The following is a 12,059-nucleotide window of genomic DNA, read 5'->3' on the forward strand; positions in this document are numbered from 1 at the left end:
AACTTGAGTAAATTCAATCCAGAAAATTATCCTCTGCTGTCAACAGCAGAAGCCACAATTAGGACGTCTACAGAATTGAACAGATTATAGAGTTAAATGCAAACACTGCCAAAACAGTTCATAGTGTTAAACCTAATTCAATTATATTCTTTCACTTTTCTGTTGTATTTAATTATGTTTCTGTGTCTTTGGTTTCGGTAACATGTTTACCACACTGCCACTGTAAAAAATGTTATTGTGCCGTCTCTTTTCATTATAACCTCTACATAAGTTTATTCCTGTTTATTGGTTGCGTCCAATATAGATTTATACTGAAAGAGTATTCGCCATTGGAGTTCAACCACAAATTTTACAAAAGTGTAATTTATTCTGCCACCAAAGCTATGGTTTACGTGGCCCATAATCCAAGTGGCCTACATAAGATCTATTAATACTGACTAATCCAAAACTCAAATCCTATCACTTTTGCTCTTAGCATGGAACCATCGAATCTCGACAGTGCAGAAACAGGCCTTTCAGCCCATTGAGTCCACATTGACTCTCCGAAAGGCATCCCATCCAGGCTATCACTTCCGCTCTCTCCCCGTAACCCCCTGCATTTAGCATGACTAATCTACCTAATCTGCAGATTTTTGGACGCGAAGGAGCAATTCCGCATGGCCAATCCACCTAATAGAGGTGGCATGGTGGCACAGTGGTTCGCATTACCGCCTCATGGTGCTAAGGTCCCAGGTTCGATTCCAGCCTTGGGACTGTGTACTTTGCACTTTCTCCCTGTGTCTGCATTGGGTGCTCCGGTTTCCTCCCACAGTCTGAAGATGTCTAGGTTAGGTGGCTTGGCTATGCTAAAAATTGCCTTTGGGCAGCACAGTAGCACAGCGGTTAGCACTGCTGCTTCACAGCCCCAGGGACCTGGGTTCGATTCCCCCGGCTTGGGTCACTGTCTGTGTGGAGTTTGCACGTTCTTCCTGTGTCTGCATGGGTTTCCTCCAGGTGCTCCGGTTTCCTCCCACAGTCCAAAGATGTGTGGGTTAGGTTAACTGGCCTTGCTAAGCTGCCCCTTAGTGTCCCGGGATGTGTAGGTTAGAGGGATTAGTGGGTAAATATGTAGGGATAAGGTTCATGATGGGAGATATAGGAGGGATGTTCGAGGTAGATTCTTTACTCAGAGAGTGGTTGGGGTGTGGAATGGACTGCCTGCTGTGATAGTGGAGTCGGACATCATAGGAACTTTCAAGCGGTTATTGGATAGGCACATGGAGCACTCCAGAATTACAGGGAAGGGGTAGCTTAATCTTGGGATTGGACAGAGCTCGGCACAACATTGAGGGCCGAAGGGCCTGGACTGTGCTGTAATGTTCTATGTGGGGATAGGGCCTGGGTGGGATTGTGGTTGGTGCAGACCCAATGGGCCAAATGGCCTCTTTTTGCACTGTAGGAATTCTATGATTCTATGAACCTGCACATCTTTGGACTGTGGGAGGAAACCCCACACAGACAGTGGGGGAGAATATGCAAACTTCACACCAGCATTCACCCGCAAGGGTGGAATCAAACCTGGGTCCCTGTGAGGCAGCAGCACCAACCACTATGCGAGGAAAATAAGACATTTCCTCCCTCCATCCTGTCCCATAACATAAGCATCATACAGTTTTGCAACCTCTCAAATAACATTAGATCAGGTACACTGGAAGCACTGCAGTGTGTGGTTGAACTGCAGTTCCTCACTGCACCTTATTTAGAGTTGATTGCCAAAACAACCACCTACAAGCAATCAATTATTGCATGGGTCAGGCAGGTGATTCGTCATTGCAAAGATCATGTAAAGGTAGTCATTTATGGTGCAGGTCAGACTCGGGTGGTCAGCGCTGACAGAGGAATAATGACTGACCCCTTTTATATGGTTCTCCAGACAAACAGCATCTGGTGATTAATCTATTACTCAGGCACAGTTCTCGCACCTGGGTTCGAGTGACTTTTCCAGAAAGGTCATGTTGATGTCTACACAACCGATATAGAAAAATTACAAAGACACAGGGATCAGAGCGACTGGATGCAGCAAAGACGCTGCGCCACTTTGAAGATATATTATTAGTTTCAACACAAGGCTGTCGAATAAATGCTGAGAAACAAATGCAATGATAACTGATGATTGACTGTAATATAGTTCTGTAACACAGGGCAGACTGTGATCATGAAGATTGAAAAGTAGTATGGTGCTTCTGTGAGCCACCTGCGGTCCCAAATCATATCTTAGTCAATGCTTCTACCTTATCCTGTGTTCCTTTTGTGAGTGTTTCTTCATGGTAAACTTCAAAAAAAAAGAATCAAGATCACAAAATCTTTGATGGATGATCAGATCAAAAATAGCTCACATCAATATTTATTTTCTACATTTGAAAACTGGGGGACAGGTACAATGCCTCTATTTTCTCAGGAGACTAAGGATTTTTGGCATGACCGCTACACCTCTCACCAATTTTTATAGATGCCACCATAGAAAGCGTCCTTTCCGAATGTATTACAATGTGGTACGGCTCCTGTTCTAACTGACACTGCAAGAAACTACAAAGTGTTGTGAGCATAGCCTAATCCAATCTCAAACCAACCGCCCATCCATTGACTCTATCTACACTTCCCGCTGCCTTGGAAAGGCAGCCGGCATAATCAAGGATCCCGTGCACCCCGGACATTATCTCTTCCACTCTTCTTCAGTTGGGAAAAAGATACAACTGTTTGAAAACACGTACCAACCAACTCACAAACAGCTTCTTCCCTGCTGCCATCAGACTTTTGAATGGACCTACCATATGTTAAGTTGCTCTTTCTCTACACCCCAGCTCTGGCTGAAACATTATATCCTGCACCTCTATGCTATGTTTGTATTACATGCAATAAATAATATTTTTCACTGTGTCCCAAAAGGTGTGACAATAATAAATCATGACAAATATTCACTATCTGCTCAGAAATGAAGTGCATTCACAGTTCTCTTTAGTCAAGGCAATACCTCATAATTGATTACAATTAAATTGTAGACATCTTGGGGATTAAAGGCGTCTTTGATGATAGAAAGTTGACTGTCCCATTTACATCCTATCTAATTTTTCTGTTGTTAAGAAAAATCATGCAAAATGGGTGGCCAATTTACTATCTGGTTCTGTGAATCATAGAATCCCAATAGTACAGAAGGAGGCCATTTGGCCCATCAAGTTTGTACCAACCACAATCCGACCAATGCCCCATTCCCACAACCCCATGCATTTACTCTGCTAATCCCCTGACACTAGGGTCAATTTAGCTTGGCTGATCCACCTAACCCACACATATTTGGACTGGAGGAGGAAACCGGAGCACCCGGAGGAAACCCAGGCAGACATGGGGAGACAGTGCAAACTCTGCACAGACAGTGACCCAAGGCCAGAATTGAACCTGGGACCCTGGCAATGTGAGGCAGCAGTGCTAACCAAAGCCATGACGTCCCAATGCTGAAGACCAATTTTATCCTAGTGGTTGCACCCTTCATTTTTGTTAGTATATAACTGTCCCTTTTCAGACTCAGCTGACAAACACGCAAGTAGGTATTAGTGACATTATGGGGGGGATTTTCCAATCCCATCAGAAATCCCTGCCCATTCAATGGACTTTTGATTGCAATCAAAATTTTCCTATCCCACCCAATGGTGATTCCTGTCATATGGGCAAGATCAGAAAAGATCTAGCATATGACTCGGAGGTGGGGGATCCTGCCTTTTCAAAGTTATGGTTTTTGTTTCTTTACAAAATCCCAGCAATTTGCCATTAATACATTTACAATTGGTCCAGGGAAATATGGTAAGAGTTCCTGACAGGTTTACAGTCAGCCTCAAGATAAGGCAAGGGGGGGGAGGGAGGAGTTTAGATCTGAGTTGAGGAGGAACTTCTTCACTCAAAGGGTGGGTGAATCTCTGGAATTCTCTGCCCGTTGAACTGGTGGAGGCTACCTCGCTAAATATATTTAAGTCACAGGTAGATAGGTTTTTGACAGACAAGGGAATTAAGGGTTATGGGGAGAAAGCGGCAAAGTGGAACTGATCCACTTCAGATCAGCCATGATCTTATTGAATGGCGGGGCAGGCTCGAAGGGCTGGATGGCCTACTCCTGCTCCTATTTCTTATGTTCTTAAACATTAATTCTAAAACCGGTTGACAGCAAAGCGATTGCAGCTTTTAATTTCTGCATTGTTGCATTGAGAAGGATATTGGCCCGAGGTGATTTTGGGGCGGTTTCTTTATGATAAATAAAGGTTAGAAGATTTATAGAACATAATGTTAAGTATTCAGTGCTGACATTTCTAGAGATGTGGATTGTATATTAATTGGGTGTGTGATTGCATTCGGGTGGTGAGTATTAGCTGGGGATTCTATTGCACTCATATGTATAGAAGGCCAAAACTGGAGTTTTCAATTAGAAATGTATAATGTGCACTAAGCTGGTAAGTGTATAAAAACTAAACCCGGTTCTATCCTTCATTTCCTGGCAATCTGAGTTGTAGAAAGGAACATTTAATATTTGGTCAGATTTTTAATTTATGCACAACTTTTCGGAGTAATCTTTACAAGCATCTGAAAGACATTTAAAGGGCATGCTTTCTCCTCTTCAGTTCTCAGAATACAAACAAGCTTATGTGTACCTTCTTTCAGCCTGTCCCTGCTATCTTCACCATCAAAGAATGATACCTAAAATGGCACAACACAGGTCGTTTGGTCTGTCATTCATGCAAATTACATAACTTCCCCGTTATTAGAGTTAATGGCCAGAATTTTCCAATGAACAGCATGCCACCTCCCACTGCTAAGAAACACACAGGTGGGAGGCTGGGGTATCTCACCCAATATGACGAACATACTTTAGGTAATTCTGGATGGTCAATTATTTAAATATAGAGCATGATACGAAAAATTGTGCAAAAGTTATGGAAAACTTAAGATACAAGATACATAAAAAGTATGTGTTTCTCGCTTCTTTCATTCAACTAACACTGACAATCTCGGTGACGTAGTGGACACGTAATCCAGAGGCCCAGGTTAATACCTCAGGGACATCCCGTCATGACATCTGGTGCAATTTGAATTCAGTTAAGTAATAAATCTGGAATTGAAATCTAATCCCCGCCGCTCAGTTCAAGGACAATTGGAGATGGGCATCAACTGCTGCCTTAATGCTCACATCCCATTACAGAAGAAAGAAAATTTCCACTTCTGCAATTTCTCCTGACATTCTACAGGCTGTTAATGTCCAAGCTTCTGTCACAGAATTGTAATGGTCCGGAAGGAGGCCATTTGGTCCACGTGTCTGCACAGCTACTAGCCTTTCCCCTGACTTTTCTCCGTAACCCTCCACATTCTTCTTTTTTAGTCTAATTTCATTTTCAATGCTTCTTGTAATTTTATCTTAGATCTTTGTCTTCTCATTCTCCATCCTTCCACAAGTTGGAATAATTTTTCCTCATTCACTTTGTCTAGACAACTCATGGCTGTGAATACCTCCATCAGATTGCCTTTCAACCTTCTTTCCTCTAAGGAAAACAGTTCCTAACTTCTCCAATATGTTTAATAATGGAAGTTCCTCATCCCTGGAGCCATTCCCATTAATCTTTTCTTGACTCTGTCCAGTGCCTTTACATTCTTTCTAAAGTGTGGTGCCCAGAACTGGATATAATACTTTAGTTGAGGCCAAATTAGCTACTTATACAACTCCTTATTCTTTGACAATATGTCCCTATCAATAGTGCTCAGGATCGTGTATGCTTTGTTAACCATTCTCTCAATCTGTCCTGCTACTTTCAATGACTTATACACATACGCACCCATACCTGTCTTCACCTGCACCCCTTTTCAAATTGAAACCTTTATTTTATATTGTCTCTCCATGATCTTTCTACCAAATGTATCACTTCACATTGCTCTGCTTTGAATTTCATCTGCCACCTGTCTGCACATTCCATAAACATATCAATGTCCCTGACGACTTGTACACCATCCTCCTCACAGTTCACAATTCTTCCACATTTTGTATCATCTGCAAACGTATGTCCTTTACACCAATTTTTATATATCAGAAAAAAGCAAGTGTTCCATCACTGACCCCTGGGGAACCCAGTACAAACCTTCCTCAGCACAAAAAGCATTCGTTGACCATTACTTTTTGATTCCTCATGCTCAGCTAATTCCACATTCATCTCCCTTTAATTCCCTGAACAACAGTCTAGCTCGCAAGTCCATTGTACGGCACTGTATTGAACACCTTTTGGAAGTCCACATACATTGCATCAGCAATGTTTTCCTTTTGGCTATCTCTTCGAAAAACCCCAGCAAATTAGTCAAACATGACTTTCTCGCAAGAAATCCATCCTGGCTTTCCTTGTGACAATTCATTTTGTCCCAAAGCAATGTTTCTAGAAGCTTCCCCGCTGCCAATGTTAGGCTGACTGGCCTGCAATTGCTGAGCTTACCTTTGCACCCTTTTATGAACATGGATGTTACATTTGCCATTCTCCAGTCCTCTGATGCCATTACAGAGGAAAACTGAAGAATTGTGGCCAGTGTCTTTGCAATTTCCACTCTCATTTCCTTCAGTACCCTTGAGTGCATCTCATTTGGTCCAAATGCCTTGTCAACTTTTAGAACAGACAATATATCCAATGCCTTCTCCTTTTCAATTTTAAATCCCTCTGGAGTCTGAATGATCTTTGGTGAGATTCTCCCCAAAAAATTCTAAGTATCAAATTTGTGTAAAAATTAGAGTAAATCCCGCTGATTCTTTTCAGCAGGATTTTCAAAATAGATCTCCCATCCTCTTAGCACTGCAGAATCATGCTAAAAATACTATTCTCGCTGGAGAGGCCAGCAGCATGATGCCATTGCGCACACGCTGATATGTCAGTGCAGAGATTGGGGCATGCGCAGTGGTCCACACTGTTGACCTCCCGATCACTGGCCAGTCCCGCGATCCCACATCACTGGCTGTCTGATTTCCTGCCTTGCCCTGCTTGGAGAATTGAAAACCAAAGATGCACCAGGACAATTTAGCATGTGTAAAAGGACTGTTATACATTTCCTGAGAAACAAATGACCACTATATACACGGGACAGACACGCATCAGTGAAACAAAAGATTTGATGCGTATTAGAAGCTGAAAATAGACATCTAGGTATGGAGCATACACACACACACAAATGGTCTGTCATTGAAACTCATTAACACCCATCGAAACCCATCAACAATGATGTGAAACTAATCAGACCTAAGCGCTGATAGGCCAAGCCCTTGGAAGATTTCGGAAAGTAGCCAGACAGGTATAAGAAACTTATGCGAGCAGTGTCCGAGGGAACCCACCTCTCCAGCTTCCCCCAGATGTACGTCAGAACATGGTAGCGACAAGAGCAGCTTGCCTCCAGAGACAGAGAGAGAGACAGACTTGAGAGTTCAATGTATTGATGGAATCACGAGGATCTGGGGTGGTATACACATTTCTAAATGATCAATTAGTTCGAGAGAATTGTTAAAGTTGTAACGCTTAAATCTTTTACTGTTTGGAATAACGTTGTGACTTGGTTATTTATTATTGGATGTCCTTATCCCAAGAACAAATAAAAAATAAACGATGCTGTCAAGTGAAGTTGTTCGGAAGCAGCCAAAAAAATATTCAGGATAATATAGGAAAACTGACAAGGAAATTTCACGCATTATATCTAATGAGCACTCAAACCCAGATCCCAGATGTAAAAGGATTATATTCTAATTATTTCAAAATCCAACTCCAGCACATGGCCTTTAAGAAGAAGAAGAAAAAAGAATTAAATAGTTGTCAATCTTTAAGAAAATATGAATGACAGGAAGAGGTAATTGGCATGCAACACAGGTCAATGGCAATCTACGAGCTCTGATCACTGAAAGGCTACAAGACATCAGACACACAGAATTCATCTCCAAGCTTGCTTCCAGTTCAAGTTTGTTGAAATGCTGCAGCAGATCAATGATGACATAAAGCAAGCTCTGCTGAGACTTAAAATGGGGCGAAGTATATTGATCCCAATAATTTGAGGCTTACAAAGACAGTAACATCATTAGGTACATGGAATCAATACTCTGGTGAGACAGGCACCAGTCAGTCAAAAGGCATCTGAAGTTGTATCTGCAGGTTTGTTCAAGAAAAAATGTTTGACAGATTTTTGACACAGGAGGGAATAGAAGGATAAAAGAAAAGCTCTCAGATAAGGATAGCTTGATCCACAGTTGGGAATAAAACAATTTAGTACTGCACTAACCGAGATGCTTGAGTTAAGAGTGAAAAGACAGGATATAAATGTTTGTCTACATCATTAATCGAGCTGTCTTGATAAAAGTGGAACAGACGGGATGTGCTGAATAATCCTTTCCTGTACTCTGTGGTCGAACAGCTCATTACATTATTTGACTGTCTGTTATCAGTCGTTGAAACTACCCTGAGTGACAACTCATGAAGGAAAAAAATGTGTAACATAAAGCAGTTTGTCAAAATACAGATGCTTTTACGGAGGAGGTGCATGACTTTGCCCTGGGTGTCAAGTATCAGAAAATGTGTCCATTTTGACAGATGTCAGGTCCACCAACACTGTGAAAGGTAATTGAGATTTGCCTATGAAACAATAATGTACATGATATCAAGGGGATTTGGGATCTTTACTCTTGCTCCACTTTGACATGTCTGCTACAACTCTCACCAACTTCTACAAATGCAGACTGCAAAAAATTACGAAGGGTCATGAATGAAGCCCAGGCCCTCACACAAACCAGCCTCCCATCCATTGATTCTGTCTACACTTCTTGTTGCTTCAGAAAAGCAGGCAGCATAATCAAGGTCCCCATGCACCCCGGATATTCTCTCTTCTACTTTCTTCTATCAAGAAAACGATACAAAAAGTCTACGATATGCACCGACTGACTCAAAGAACATATTTCTTTCCTGCTCTCAGACTTTTAAATGGACCTACCTCATATTAAGTTGATTTTTCTCTACACCCTTGCTACGTCTGTAACATTACATTCTGCACTCTCTCTTTTCCTTCTCTATGTATGGTACGCTTTGTCTGTGTAGTGAGCAAGAAGCAATACTTTTCACTGTATGTTATTACATGTGATAATAATAAATCAAATCAAAAATCAAAGTAAACTTCATTTTTAGAAATAATCCTCTTCTCCACACATAGTATGTTGTTCACACGGCAATATAACAAGTTTGGAGGTTATTCCCAAAAGTAATAAATATTCCTCTTTTTTCCCTTTACTCTTTTGTTGGTTAACTGCCTGTCCCACATCCCGAAGTTGGGAATTGCATGGAACCTACAGGGCAGAAACAGAGACGTGAAGCTTCCACCTCACCCCATCAACACTTCCTCAAATTCCCTTCTCCCGGATACTTGGGCAACTTCCCATTGAAAGCCCCAATGCTATTGGGCAAGTTCCACATTCTCAGCAGCCTCCGAGCGAAGAGGAAATAGTTCGTATTTGTGGGAGATCATTCTGACTGATGAACTTGCTGTATCACTGGATAACAATGAAAATTCATCTTAATTAGAAAGTCTGAAAACACGTACCAACTGCTGTCTGATGTTCGAGTCCAGGCACACAACGAATTATCATCATGACAGACACTTAACACTTCTCAAATGGAGCTCAATGGAAGGTTGAAAAATAGAATTTAATCCACCAATTAGGCATTTCACGGTGGCACAGTGGTTAGCATTGCTGCTTCACAGTACCAGGGATCGGGTTTGATGCCCAGCTTGGGTTACTGCCTGTGTGGAGTTTGCATGTTCTCCCCGTGTCTGTGTGGGTTTCCTCCGGGTGTTCCGGTTTCCTCCCACAGTCTGAAAGACATGCTGGTTAGGTGCATTGACCCAAACAGACGCCAGGGTGTGGCAAATAGGGGAATTTCACAGTAACCTCATTGTAAGCCTCACTTGAGACCAATAAATAAATGAACTTTAAACTCAAGAACCAGCTTCTTCCCTGCTGCCATCACATACTAAGCTGATCTTTCTCTTTACCTCACTGGTAACTTCAACACTCCATTCTGCACCCACTTCTTATCTTCTCCCCCACCTACTCTAATGAATGATATATTTTGTCTCTATAGCCTGCAAGAAACAATACTTTTCACTGTGCCCCACTACACGTAACAATAATAAATCAATTCAATTTAATTAAAACAAGTAAATATTTTAGCCATGCGAGCATGCGTGTTTTACGAACAGTTCAGAACAGGATTGGAAAGAACCAAGTGCTGTAACATCATCTAAAAACGTTCCATCTCATTTTGGAGGACAGCAATTCCAGCAGGGCCTCCAGGTGGCAATAAGGAAATGTGGAAAATGAGTATGGAATGACTTCAGGCGTAATATTAGCTGAAACAGTTCAGGCGTTGAGCAGTGCAAGAATTCCTGTTTGAGTGTCGGTTTGTGTTAAAATGTTGTAGATTTGTAACTCGGGCCTTTTGTGGGAACTTACTCAACTGGAAAACATACCTAATAACCTCCAATTGCAAGGAGCAGGTCCTGGCTGTCTGGCATCTACAGAAAGAAGATTAAAAGTGGAATGGTGAAGACTTGAAAATGCCTTTCATGTGAAAGATGACCGTGGCAACTCCTTTGAAAAACACGGTTATAAGAAAGAAATGAAATGGTCGGAACAAAGAAGCTTTCATCAGCCTTTACATTTAAAGCTGAGTGAGGGAAATCACTGCAGGAAATGAGGTGAGTTCAGAATTCCTCTTCACACTGAGATGTCTCACATATAGAATCAGAGAATCCTTACAGTGCAGAAGGAGGCCATTCAACTCATCGGGTCTGTACCGATCACAATCCCAGCCAGGCCCTAATCCCGTAACCCCACGTATTTAACTTGCTAATCCCCCAAACACTAAGGGGCAAATTATCCTGGTGAACCGTGGGAGGAAACCAGAGCACCTGGAGGAAATCTATGCAGACACGGAGAGAACGTGCAGAGTCCACACAGGCAGTTACCTGAGACTAGAATTGAACCCAGAGTCCCTGGCACTGTGAAGCAGCAGTGCTAACCACTGCCACCCAGAGAAACAAGTAAAGATCACCTCTCTTGCGCACAGACCAAAGGAGAATCCGCTGGCGGGGTAAGAGTCTGGGAAACCCTCCTAAATGGTGTGCTGCAATGAAATCTTTGGTCACATTGGACAGGGATGTGCTGAAGATGGCTCATCGGCTCCACATTAATTAGTTAACCTCGCATTGATCTTTAAAGGTAAACATCCCACTGCAGGGTCAGAACTGCAAAGCCTGGAATGCAATGGTGTGTCTCCCAGAATGTTTGGGCCACCACTAATTATTGTAATTCTTAACTGCCTGTCCTGAGTAGGAAATAGAAATAATCCAGCTTCATTCATGTGCACCAGGATATATTACAAAAGAACAAAAAACACTACAGCCCAGGAACAGGCCCTTTGGCCCACCAGCCATTTGCCGATTCCAAATCCTTATTTAAACCTGCTACTTATTGTATCCATATGCGGTTTTGTTTGCTTCAAGATGCGCCTTGGACGTTACTGATGTGCCTGCTTCCGCCACCTCCACTGGCGGTGCGTTCCAGGCATGCACCACCCTCTGTTTGAAAAACATTCCCCACAGTCTCCCCTAAACTTTCCCCGCCTTGAACCTGTGCCCTCTTGCAGTTGAAACCTTAATTCTATGGCAGTCTATGACATCCATGTTCCTGCGGTTATTCAGTGGAACTCAAAGACACCCAAAGCACAGGTTGACAGCCTAGTCCTACACATCATGGCAGGAATTTTGCCCATAATTTTTCCAACCGTCAGGTTCTGACTGAAAACCAGCTGAAGTTCTCCAGTTGCACTGCTGAGATTGAAGTCCAGATTTTGAGCCTCACTGAAGAAAGAAAATGTGTAGGCAGAGTTTTTATCCATTAGTCTGGTAGGACGGAGCTCGATGGAGCTGGCAAGGACTGCTCCACAGAGATCAGGGCACCATCTATAAGATGACCTGCT

The sequence above is a fragment of the Carcharhinus amblyrhynchos genome, chromosome 29 (assembly GCF_965287045.1).
Source record: "Carcharhinus amblyrhynchos chromosome 29, sCarAmb.v2.hapA, whole genome shotgun sequence".
NCBI classification, from domain to species: Eukaryota; Metazoa; Chordata; class Chondrichthyes; order Carcharhiniformes; family Carcharhinidae; genus Carcharhinus; species Carcharhinus amblyrhynchos.